We start from the raw sequence: 13755 nt of genomic DNA, 5'->3' as shown, positions 1-13755 counted from the left end.
GATTCTGGCATCAGAGGTCCAAAAAGAGTCTCACTGGGCTAACATCAAGGCGTTGGCAGCACTATGTTCCCTTCTGGAGGCTCACGGGAAAAGAATCTGTTTCTTTGCCTTGTTCGACTTCCAGAGGCTGCCTGTCCCTTGGCTGGTGACCTCCCTCTTTACAGGCAGCAGAAGTGGGTGGTCATTCTCATGTACAGTCACTCCCACTTCTGCTTCCACCATCACATCATCATCATATCATCTTATTATTATTATTACTATTTTAAGATTTAATTAATTTATTTGTCAGGAAGAGAGAGAGCATAAGCAGGCAGAGGGGCAAGCAGAGGAGGCAGAGGGAAAAGCAGCCTCCCTGCTGAGCAAGGAGCCCCATGTGGGAATCAATCCCAGGACCCTGGAATCATGATCTGAGCCAAAGGCAGATGCTTAGCCTACTGAGCCACCCAGGTGTTCCCCATCACATCTTCTTTGGCTTGGACCTCTCTTCCGCATCCTGTTTCCACTTTTAAAGACCCTTGTGTTTACATTGGGCCACCTGGATCATCCAGAATACTCTCCCTGCTTTAAGGTAGCAGAGTAGCCACTATAATTCCATCTGCACCCTTATTTCCTCTTTGTCATGTAACATGGCATAGCTACGGTTAAGGCATTAGGATGTGGACATCTTTGGGGGATGTTATTATGTGCCACACCAGACATATCAACAAAGCGTTATTTGTTTCATGCAAAAATAAGTCTAGGGATGTCATTCCAGGGCTACTGTGACAACTTAATTAAACCGTCAGGTATTCTGGCTCCCCCCATCTTTCTGCTATATGATCCCTAGTGCCTGGATCTGTGACTTGGTACTTACTGCCTCGTGGTTGCCTGATAGCTGCAGGACTTTCAGGCATTTCATCCATGCTAAAAAGGGGAAAACGTAGCAGTGTAAAGGAACAAAAGATGAATGGGTAGGCCAGTTGAGAATATGTCTTAGGTCAGATTCCCTGGAAGCAGACCTTGGACTGTTCTTGTGTTATTGATTTCTTGTGTTAGTGATTTACTAGGGAAGTATTTCTAGGAGAAGTTGATAAAGAGAGTAAGGAAAACAGCATAGAGAAGAAGATAAAGCCAAACAAGGGGGTGCTATAGCCTGACCTTGGACTCTGAGCATAAGTCACGTAGGTGTGTGTCCTCTAAAAGCCAAGAGACTCCCATGTTCAGACTCCTGCCCCAGTTACAGGGGGAAAGATGCTCCAATAGCTCAAGGATAGATGAAGAAAGTACTAGGTGCCAGCTGGATCAGAACCCACAAAAACAAGGACATGGGCACACAGAGCAGACAAAGGGTTTCTGAGGGGTCCTGGGTGGAGTGCCAAGCATTCACTACAGTTTGTCTCTTTTACGAAATTCCTCTGGATGCCCTCTTTAACATCTCTGACACATTGCTTCTTTCTAAACTTACCACATAGCCACCCCTTGCTGCAAAGATGTCTAAAACGGGGCCGCCTGGGTGGCTCAGTCATTAAGCATCTGCCAACAGCTCAGGTCATGATCCCAGGATTCTCGAGCCCTGCATTGGTCTCCCTGCTCGGCAGGAGGCCTGCTTCTCCCTCTCCCACTCTCCCTGCTTGTGTTCCCTTTCTCATTGTGAGTCTGTCAAATAAATAAGTAAAATCTTTAAAAAAAAAAAAAAAAAGATGTCTAAAACAGGGTTTTTTGTTGGACACTTTGCTCCTTTGATAAAATTGGAGTTCTGTTAGCAAGTCAATAGGAGAGAATGGGTATTGGGTAGGCAACCATCATTTTGTTTACTTTAACTTTTAGTCATTTTTCTTAAACAGAGGATTCAATATTTTACATGGTAGCTATTTTCTTCTGTAATTTCTTCCACTATTGTAAAATTAATCAACCTATATTATATCTGTGTTTTCTGGTTGATACAAACATTTAGTTCTTTATAACCTATTTTGGTAAATAATTTCAGATGATGCTGTAGATGATTACCCATACATCCATTTAAACTTGCAATATTTTATTTGTGGCCCATGTATTCCACTCCACTGGTCTAATCTGCATGTCCCTTCCTCAGCACCACATTTTTAAAAATAATGTGCTCCTATAACATATTTTAGCTTGTAAGAGGACAAGTGGCCATCCTCATCTCTCTTTTTTTTAATTAGTAGTGGGTTTCACCAAGTTACCTTCACCATTTATTGTTATGGTCAGATAACTTTTCTAAATGATCAGTTCAGAGGTATATTAGTAATTAGATCTATCACTTAACATCTGTGAGCTTCTTTGGTTCAGTCAGGTGACTATTGGGTTCCTATCCTGTATCTTGTCATCCTAAGAATTATCTAGCTGTCTAGAGAAGATTCCTCTTGACTGACCCCGTTGAACCTAGTACTGGGGACTTTTGACATGAATCAATGGATACTCTTATGTAAGGGGTGGGGTGAGAGAACACTTCTAGAAATCTGTGGCTTCTAGGCTTCCTATCGGTACACTTTTCTGCTTCTAACCACCCAAACTAACTCTTCCAAAGAAAAACATGGAGGAAAACAACAACTTGTACCATTAAATAATAACAGTAAAAGTATTTAATAAATAACTATATTAACATATATTTAATTAATAAGCTAAACTTAGACTTATGCTTGGCACATTATAAACATGACGTAGCTATTATCATCTTTTGTGGTTATTCTCTTATTTAGTTATTCCATAATAAATAGGCAATAGGCAACCTGATCCTGCTGGTACTGCAGTGGGTCTCAGTTTACTCTCGCTTCTCATACAGTTAGATCTCCTTGCCCTGAGACTCTCCATACTTTCATTCTCGTGTTTAAAGTTTCATTTTAGTGTTTTTCATGCAATGTGGCCCCTAAATGCAATCTAATGGCTTTATCTGGTCATTTCCCAGAGAAAGAGCTTTCCGTCAAACACAGAAGAGAAGACTTGCTATGTTGGGCTTATTGAGAAAAGACAGGTCAGTTTTCAAGTTGACATGGTTAAGCCTCATAAATCATGGTCTGTATTTGTGAATTCACCTACTTGTTAACATTTATTTATACCTCCAAATCAACATTGGTGGTACTTTCATGCTTATTCACAGACATGGGTGGAATGGTGAAAAATTGGAGTTGCCAGCACCCGAGTTTCTCAGCTGAGGCTGACCAGTGTGATACTCTGTGTTCTTGTTTCTGCTGCAGTCAGTAAACAAGTGTCCTTTTGTGGTCATTTTAATGCCCTGCTTTTTGTAGTTTTGTGCTTTTTGTTGGTATTTTTGCTGTTTAAAATGGTCCCCAAGCACACTGCTGAGTTACTGTCTGTGTGCAAGAGGCTGTGGACCATGCCTTATGAAGAACCTACGTGTATTGGATAAGCTTTGTTCAGACATGAGTTGAAATGCTGTTAGCTGTGAGTTCAATGTTAATAAATCACTGGTACATAGTTTTCTTTTTTAACAGATTTTATTTATATATTTCAGGTAAGAGAGAGTGTGAGCAAGAAAGCAGGAGGGGGGAGGCATGAAGGGAGGGGAAGAAACAGACTCCCTGCTGAGCAGGGAGCCCTGGGAGTGGGGGTGAGTGGATCCCAGGGCCCTGGGATCATGACCAGAGCCGAAGGCTCTGACTGAGCCACCCAGGTGACCCGAGAGTACCTAATAAATAAGATGCTTTTAAACAGAAGTACACACAAAACAAGGTTATATATTGATCTCTTGACAAAAATGTTGTGATAAGAGATTCATAGAAACCTAACCCTGTATTTCCCCCGGGAATAATGGTTCAGTATTTGCTAATTCAGTATTTATAGTGACTTTATAGAACAGAACTACCACAAAGAACAGGAATCAAGTATACTTTCCTAAGGGAGATATTATTGGGGCTAATTGCGTTTTTTAACCTTGAGTATTCCCATGTCACCTCCTGCTCCCCAAAGCTGGGACTCCCTTTATCTTATTTGGGCATGACGCAAGAAGCATGTGGATGCCCACGGCACTCGCTCACAGTGTCTTCCACGTGAAGTCATTTATACCGTATTATTTGAAAGTCTAGAGAAAGAGTTTCATTATTTCTTTTAACATTATATATTGTATGTTCAGTTTTATCATCAGAAAAAACAAAAACAAGAACAAAAAACTAGTGGTGGTGCCTGGATGGCTCAGTTGGAAGAGTGTATAACTCTTGATCTTGGGGTTGTGGGTTTGAGCCCCGTGTTGGGTGTAGAGATTACTAAAAAAGGAATAACTGTTTAAAAAAAGAACACCTGGTTTGTTTTGATACACACTGAATACTGTTTTTAGGGAGGAGAAGAAAATTGTACCCTGATTAATGATGTTGTAGATTCCTCAGTGACTAAAGCATTTTCTTTTTTTTTTTTTTAAAGATTTTATTTATTTATTTGACAGAGAGAGAGATCACAAATAGGCAGAAAGACAGACAGAGAGAGAGATGAGGAGAAGCAGGCTCCCTGCTGAGCAGAGAGCCCTATGTGGGACTCGATCCCAGGCCCCTGGGATCATGACCTGAGCCGAAGGTAGAGGCTTAACCTACTGAGCCACCCAGGCGCCCCAAAGCATTTTCTTAATGGTAAAAATAGTCACCATTAAGTTCTACCTCATTCCAAGCACTGCATAAAGCACCTTATTACATTATTTTATTGTATCCTCCAAACGTTGCTGCTAAGTATCTTATTGTCTTCATTTCATTAGTGAGTGCAGATCAGGGAGCTGGATTCAAATCCCAGTCTATTTGACTGAAAGCCCAGGCCTTTCTACTAAAGCATTCACAACAGGTGTTACTTGTTCATATTACCTGTTCTTCTTGCAGGGGCTGTATAAAACACATCAGGAGAACAAGAGTTAAGTTTACTCATCCAGACTGAATATGTCCCTTTAGCACCTTCTTGACTCAAGGCAAACGAATGCAAAGAGCATGAGACTACTCCACCAATTTATCTCATGCATCGTTACTTTGACCAAGAGAGAAATGGACAGGGAGAAAAAGGAAAGGCATGCACCAAACCATCTGCTTTTAGAATAAGCTAAGAATAAATGCAAACAAATATTTGTGTTACATCTACATTTCGTTAGCTGGAAACAAAGCACACGCTTCCAGAAGTGGCACCTTTAGCTCCAGTGTGCAGTGACAATGTAACAATAGTTGCTCTGTCAAACAAATAAAACAGGTCTTTCTGCCAATGCTTTCAGGGTAATGGTAATTAAATAGATTTTCGGTCACTCCTGTCCTATATCCTGCACTAAGTTGATTAACCTGCTTAATGAGTATATGAGAATGACCAAAGCTGACCTCACATCAAAGAGCCCCATTGTTGCTGTGTGTTGACCTGAATTTTAATTGTGCAGTAGGTTCTTTAATTGCACCACAGATGTGCTGGAGAATAGAGCAGGTATTTTAAGCGGCAGTGGGTTTCTTTCCCCAGATGTGTTTGGTTGCTTGTAACATGCAATATTAGATATTAGATGTCGTTTTGCAACTCCAGGCTCTCAACCCTCTCCCTCTTTGCAAAGTTTCACAGTTTAATAGTTCTCTTTGATATAGCTGGCAGTAATGATTAGTTTTATTTGTATGATAAAACAACTTTCTGTATTAACTAAACATCACAAAGACATTTAGGAAAAAGTCTGTCAGTAAGTCAGTAGTAAGTTAGAATAGTCTTTAGGACTTCTTTAAGGCCTCCAGTCTCCGTCTTCAGCCTCTATGAGGATCGTTAGAGGCAGATGTGGCTTCCTTAGTAGGCTGTCACCAAGGTCAGCTGTTACTTCAAGCAGCAAGTGCCAGACTATAGAAAAAGGAAACCAGTTCTTAAGTGATAGCATTCATTTTTTAAAAAACCCTAAAGTTCAGTAACACATGCTATAGGCTTCTTTCCAAGAAGCCTATAAAGTCTCTTTAACTTAATTTTGTAAGCACGTTGACCAGGGCACTTTAGCTTTCCACCTGCAACAGGATGATGACACTTGGAACTCATGTTTCACTGTGGCACTTTCAAAAAAATTCAAACACCAACAGTGGTAAACTCTTGGTGCTTAAGACTTAAACAAACAAACAAAAATGATAGGTTGGCTTAAAATCTTTTTGCAACAAGATAGGTTTTTTTTTGGGGGGGGAGGTGTAGGGAGAGGGCATATATAAATAAGGTTAAATAAAGCCACCATGGCTGCTCTTTGCTGTACTCTTCCCCACACCCAATTCTGGGATGTGGAAAGTGGACCCACAGAGTGGACCCACTGTCATCCACTCTGTGTCTTCTTACCTGTCACAGATGTCAGTGGGAAATGGCACCCGCTCCTGGATGGGTGAGAGAGTTGTGAACAGTGGGAATGGCAGCGGAGATGGAGGGAATGTGTGGGTCCAGCAAGAGGTGACGGGATGTGTGTGTCTCTAACTAATGGAGCAGCTGGGATAACCCCCACACTCTTGGATTCTTGAGCTGCCTTCTTGACCACTTTTCTTCTGCTGCTGCCTGTCTTGCCTATTCAATTTCTTGTCATAACACTAACTTGTACTGTGGCCTGTAGCGTTCCCTTAACTTCTTTGGACCTCAGTTTCATCAACTATAAAATGAAGGTACACTACGTTATCTCCCAAGTTTGTTCTAGTAAATGAAGCGTCTGCTATTTTGTGGTCATCTTATCAGAGTATTTGACTGAGAAGAATGATTAAACTATTTCCCTTTTCCTTTTTTGAGATACCTTTGGATTTTATTTCATGTTTCTCCAAAAGCATTAAAAAAAATAAGCACAGTCTATGGGTCATAAATGGTTTTATAGCTAGGCAAAGCTGTTGGACTTCAGACAGTCTGAAGATGATGTTGGGGTTTCCCCCTAGAACTGTGATTAGTTTTCTGAAAAGAAGTCTCCATATCTGTACATGCTGGTACATTATCACTGTCAGAAGGGGGCCATGGAAAGAAAGTCAGGAAGGTCAGGGCAGCAAGGGTGCTTGTGTCATTGGCTAGATCCTGTTAGTGGTGATCTGTTCCCCAAACAGAAAGCATTAGATTGTTTTGTTCAGGAAAGATTGCTAACACATCAGTAGGACTCCTCCTTCACACAGTAAGTCAGCAGGAGGGAGCCCAAGGAATTTTTGTTTTTCAGTGTGTCTGGCTGCAATTAATCCCATGTTTAAGTGGGTGCGGTAGCCCGCAGAGAAACCTTCCATACATGTTGAGGACAGAAGCGGCAGATCAGAAACACCATTCTGGAAAAGTAGAGTCTGAAGAACTTTCCTTAGGGTTATTCAGGTGGGGAACAGGCCTGTGGGTGGTGGTGGGGGTAGGGGAGGTGAGGGACAGGGTGCTGAGGCCGGACAGGTAAAGGGAAGGGAGAGTCTCCCAAGGCTAGTTAAGATACAGATACCTCTTTGGAAGCAGCTCTCCCAGAAATGATCTGCCTGGAAGTCCTCTTTCCTCATCACCAGAAATCTCCTTTGCTTGCTTTTTGGTCTTTTTTCAGACACTATGTCTGAGCCCCTTCTGATTCTTGTCTTGGTTCCACCTAATTAGAGGTGAGGAGGGCAGCATCAGGTTTATGCCAAGGTGTCCGGAGGTTGCTTTACACATTTCCTCATGTAGAGAAGACGTGTAGAGAAGACCTGCTGTGCCTTGGGGAGCAAAGCCCTCCCGTAGTAATCCTCCCCTCAAGATATTTCACCAAAACCCGAGGAACTTACCGTAAAGGAGGGGGAGGTAGAGTCTGATCTTATCCAGAGAGCAAATTCAGGAAAACTCCCTAGACCTACCTGCGCAGTGAGGAGGAGTCTGACGTCTGTCAACAGCGGTGTATGGAGAAGCACTGTCAGATTCAGAAAACACTGGTTCTAGAGTCAAACTCAGATTCCGCACGTCTGCCAAATTATTGGTATTATGCTATAAATCACTGTAGGTTAAAGGGACCAATAAAGATTTCACCCAAACTGTGGTTCATTATGTTCTCCCATTTGGAAGAGATGGTTCAGGTGTGGCTGATTTGAGAGGCATCATAGGCAACAGGCTTTGGAATTCGTTTCTTACCCCAAAGGGTTCGTTTCCGCCTTGAATCCAGTCCCACTCACTATCTGTGGGAATGCGGTCAAACTTCTTGATTTCTTTGAGCCTCTAGTTCCTGACCTATAACCTGCACATTAGCTATAGGGAATGGCTGCTTTGAAGACCCAATATGAAAGTCTTTGTGAATGTACGTTATAAAATACTGTATACATTTTAATCTTCTGTCCCAACCATAGCAAATATATAAAGACTATTACACATTTTTTTTGGTGTTAGCCTTATTCTGAGTTCCATTTTTGTCCCTACTTTTGTTTTCTTATTTCTTTCCACTTCCAATTTATAAATCTGCTGAATATAGAAACAATTTTGGGGGGAAAGATAGAGTATGCATAAATAAGTGAATAAATTTAAATTTAAATTTTGCTAGGAGATTGCTTGAAGAGTCAGAAGCAAAGGTAGGCTAAGTTCAACCTTCCCCACTTTACCACCATCCCAGGACCAGCCCTGCTAGCTTACACTAGCCTCAGTCACTGACTAACGGTACATCATGTATTGTCTGTGGCACTTTCCTTGCCATAACTTCCTGGGGGAGGTGATGCTTGATCAATGTTTACCTGATTGACAAAAGCAGTTATGTTGCTCACCTTATGTAGCCAAGAAGTGGGCAGATCTTGACTTTAGGGCATGTACCATTCCAGGGCCACCAGCTTGGTGAGTTCTTTCCCTGGTGCCACTTTGGGCTATCACCTTGCGGAGAAATCTCCCTGCCGAGTGGCCCTAGGCACCAACCTCTCAGAGCCTGAGGGTCTCTAGCTACAGAGCAGTAATAATAATGGGTGTGCTGAGGATTACTTAAATCAACACACATAAAACAGAACAGTGCCTGACATCCCAGAGGCCCCTGCGAGAGGATGATGACGGCGATGATGATGGTGGGTGTGGTGGTGAGAAGTGCTTCCCTGTGGAAGGCATGGAAAGGTACTGCAGAACTGGGCTCGCTGGGCAGAGGAGCGGGAGCCCCCTCCAGGGGAAGGGGTTAGCACTCTGGGCACAGTGAAGGTAGAGAGAAGAATGTTCTGAGAATTTTTAGTCAGCTAGGAACTGCTCTCGGCTCCTGAATTCGGACCTTCCACCAAAGTGGAAACAAACATGGCATGTTTCCAACTCAAGAATGTTTTGTTACCATGAGAAAAAACTGGCCAGGCTGGAAAAATATGGTTTGTAAGCAAATAAATGCTTCTGTCAAGTAGACATAGTCAGTGCCTAAAGTTGTAGAGAAGATGATGGTGAGAACTGATATTATTAATCCCAGGCTGGGAGAAATCTTGTTAGGCAAATGAAAGGTTTAAACAAATCTGAATGAAGGTTGGTAGTGTGGTCCAAATTTAGCAAATTATTTTTTAGCACTTTACTTTCTTAAAAAAAAAAAAAGTCACAGGCAGGCTTATGTCCCACAATCAAATGATATTAATGTTGGGCAAAAACCCCAATAAAATCCTTGGCATTTTTTGTCTTTCTCATTCCTGGAAAAGTTCCTTTAAAAAGTGAGGGATATGAGTTGCTGTGAGTCTCTAAAATGGCAGGAATTACTAAAAATAAAACCAATGACAGGTAGTGAGAAAAAGCCCACTTAACTTTAGCTGGTACATAAATAAGTCCACTTATGTATAATTCAGAGTATTCTGTTCGAAAACATTGAATTCCCAAACAGAATAATCAGTTTAAAATTAATGTGGTTTATTAACAATTAAAAGTGATAACACAAGCTGAAGAAATTGGAGGTGAAATGTTGAGTTTCCTTTGATAGGTAGAGTAATTACAAAGTGTGCTTTTGAAGTTCAAGAAGACAGCCTTAGGACACAACATTTTTAAAGTAAAAATTGGCTTGCCCTCTGTTCAAGTGATTTATTTTGCACTAAGAAATGGGTGTGAGACATGATGTGATTTAAAATTTCATCCCTTGATGGAACTGCTTGAGGGTGACATGATTTTTTTCTTTTTTCTTTTCTCAGCCTGCTCAGCCTATGAAGTTTCCTATCTAAAAGTTAATCTTCTGAAATTCCTTAGGAATTTAAGGAAACCTAATCTTCTGGTGTGTAAACAAAAGGGATTAAGTATATTGCTTTTCCTCTGATATGTAGGAGCTAGGGCTGCCCAAGTAGCCCCTAGGAGGATCTGGTGCTTACCATGGCCAAGCAAATCCAGCCATTCTTGTTTTGTTGCCTATTAAGTAATTACCTTTGGAAAACTTCACCTCTGTCATTAAAAATGCTCTTTCTCTCTTAAGAAAGCTTGAAAGGTGTGGGGGTGAACTGAGGCGGGGAGGCAGAATATCCCTGAAGAGGAAAATTAAAAGAAACAGGGATTTAGTTAAAATAGAAGTTTACATTATCAAGCAAATAGGTTATTGAGGAAGAGAAAATGAGTCATAGTTTAAAAAATGGAGATTTTATATGTTTCGGTGAGTGCTTCTCTGTTTTCACCAAGGACAAGAAATGCATTTAACAGATTTATACAAATTGTCAATAGTCTGTTTACTATAAAGAAAAAAAAACTTGAAAAAAAGATCTCTTATGGTATATACCAGCTATATATATGGTATATACCAGAGGCCCCAAAACTTGCTGTCTCAGCAGAGGCGAGGGCTGGCCCGGTTTTGTAGTGTTTGTCAATTTCCTTGGTGTAAAGTCTCCCACAATGGCGGATCCAATAAATGTAAACACGTGGACCTGGGAAGAGATGTACAGTAACACACCATTACTCTTTCCATCATAAGACCCAATAAAGGCAAATAACCCCAGGAATGTAGACAATAGTAAAAAGCTGAGGGGGGTGGGGAGGAAGAGATGAGTCTTGAGTACTTTTTATCTTTGTTTTTAATATAGTTTAATTGTAAGTTTGTATAAGTTAATTTTTAATAATGACTGTGTTTAACAACCAGCTCACAACTTTTCCTGAATATTTAAGTTGGCTCTCAAGAACCAGTATGATCTGGTTCTAGCATGCCACTAAATACACGTATGACATTTGTGGAAAGGGGTTTGGAAGGTCACACCCCAAATTATTTCCTGTGGTAATTACCTCTTGGGGGGGTGGAGGAGTTGTGGTGTATAGAAAGGACCTTCATGTTTTACTCTGCATACTTCTTTTTTGGTATAGTATAATAAAAGTGAATATAAGATGATTTTGATGAAGTATCCATTGTTTTTTTTCTAATACTTCCTTTCATTCTTTCCAACTGGACCCAAACCCCTGAGGTAGCATGGGTCGGCAGAGAGGGTATGGACTAGGCAATAAAAATTTGGTTTTTAATTCTGGTTTGGCCTCTGACAGTCTGGGAAACTGAGAACAAGTTACTTAACCTCTCTGAGCCTTGGGATCTTTGTTAAGTGAAGATACTTGGAGTTTAACTATGAGAGTCTATTTGGCTCTAAATCTTTCTGTTCCTGATTATTTCTCATAGAATTCAACATGTATACTGACTGCAGAAGATCCAGAGCACACCCACTAACAAGGAGTTCCGTGAAGTCCCAGCTCACCGCATTTATTACTTATTTTATTTCCTGACTTTTCAAAAGATTATAGACTTGAAACTCACTGTTACTGTTGGTAATCATGATAATTGGCTGTGTGGAGAGAACTGAGGTTTAGAAACTAGCTAAAGGAGGGTACGGGAGATGTTCTCAGATTAGCTTTGTTCCTAGCAGAGGGCTTGTTGGCTGACTGGCTTGATGGTGTGTATGACATGGGGGCCTTGACATGGGGGCCTTGGAGGAGCCCTTTCCATGCTGCCTGCTTCATGTTTGTCTGGAATGAATTGGCTTGAGTAGCTGTCCTGAATGTTGCGTCTTCATTGAGCTGACTCTAATCTTTTGACCAGACAAATGAGGAATCTGTTCTCAATCAGAGTAAGGACACGAGTTTTTATTGTTTTAATTTTTTAAAAAAATTATGTATTTGAGAGAGAGAAAGAGCATGTGTGCACAAGCGGGGGGAGAGGGAGAATCTCAAGCAGTCTCTCTGCTGAGCATGGACCACACCCCCCAGTCCCAGGACCCTGATATCATGACCTGAGCTGAAATCAACAATCCACTGCTTAATTAACTGAGCCACCCAGTTGCCCCTTTGTTTCTATTTTTAAACTATATAATATTTACTAAATTTATTGTAGAAAATTAAGCAAATATAGATGAACAAGAAAGAAAAAAGGAAGATCATTGATTTTAAAGTGAAGAATTTCCATTTTTGTTGTTGCTATGCTTCGTGTGTGTGTGTGTGTGTGTGTGTGTATGAATACATGGATGTTTGAAATAACATCATCCTTTCTGTGAATGAGGCATAGTGGAGACACAGAGCATGAGCTCTGGAGCCAAAGTGCTTAGGCTGGAATCCCAGCTCCACCTGTGAACTATGTGATCTTGGGTACTTTATCCTGCCATTCTGCTTTAGCTTGCTCATCTGTAAAAAGAAGATGCTAGAACCTGTCTTGTGGGTTTGTTGTGAGAACTAAGTGAGTTAATAATATGAAACCCTTATGGAATAGTGCTTGACATGCTATTCAATGAATGACAGCTATTTTTATTTTATTCTATTATGTATCATTATACTATAGTTTACTAACCTTACCGTTAGACATCTAAGTGGCTTCTAATTTTTTTTTTAAAGATTTTATTTATTTATTTGAGAGAGAGAGCATGAGCGAGGGAGGAGCAGAGGCAGAGGGACAAGCAGACTCCCTGCTGAGCGCAGAGCCCAATGCCAGCATGAGCTCATGACCCTGAGATCATGACCTGAGCCAAAATCAAGAATTGGGTGCTTAACTGACTGAACCATCCAAGTGCCCCAAGTGCTTCTAATTTTTCACAAGTATGATGAAATCTTTTATAAGTTATAACTTTACAAATATCCTCAGGATAAATTCTTAGACCTGGAATCACTGAGTATGCACATTTTAATGTTTTAATGTTTTAATGTTTTAAACTATATTGTGAAGATTAAAGTCCTCTCTGTATAAAGCATAAAGAACACCCATGTAAATGCACAAGCAAACGTGTCCCAACTCTCCCTCATGTCAATGCCGCTGAGTAGATTGGGCTTTCACATTCTTTATCAAAATGAGAAACACAGTCTATTTCCATAATGTATCAAATCTATGCTCTTCATCTTAAATGCAAAATAATGCCCTGAGATACTATGAAACTGTGAAAAAATAATTAAATCGAAGGCAAGTATTTTTTTTTCCCCACAAATTATTTCATCTTGTTGTGCCTAGGCATAGAAATACATCAGTGTTGAGCAACCTCCCCCATCTCCAGTAACCCCCCAAACTCCAAACCGCCCACTACCCAGCCCCACTGCTGGACAGCAACAGTGGAAGAGACACAAATTGCCTCAGGGAAAACATGCGCCTCCAGCATGAGGGCAAAGGGCATTCCTGTCTCTCCTTCCCAGCCTTCTTGTCAGGACAGATTGCAGATCCTGATACTTCCTGCTGCTTTGAGGCAGATCCTTTCGGACGCCTGAGGAAAAGATGCTCCTTACTCTGCTTGAAAAGTTTGTTAGCCTGACTGACAGGGCTGCTGGTGAGGGACAGCTACAGTGTGCAGAATATCAGCCAGGGTTCTACCAGAGACCAGAACCAACAGGACACTGGAGACTCTCTGGCAGGGGCTGGAGCTGCTGACCACAAGTAGGATTTCTTCCTCCCAGAAAATAAACTTAGTTTTGCTTTTAAGGTTTTTCTTCTGACTGGAAGAA

Source organism: Mustela lutreola, chromosome 1 (genome assembly GCF_030435805.1).
Source record: "Mustela lutreola isolate mMusLut2 chromosome 1, mMusLut2.pri, whole genome shotgun sequence".
Lineage (NCBI taxonomy): Eukaryota > Metazoa > Chordata > Mammalia > Carnivora > Mustelidae > Mustela > Mustela lutreola.
Note: the sequence above shows the minus strand (reverse complement) of the source record.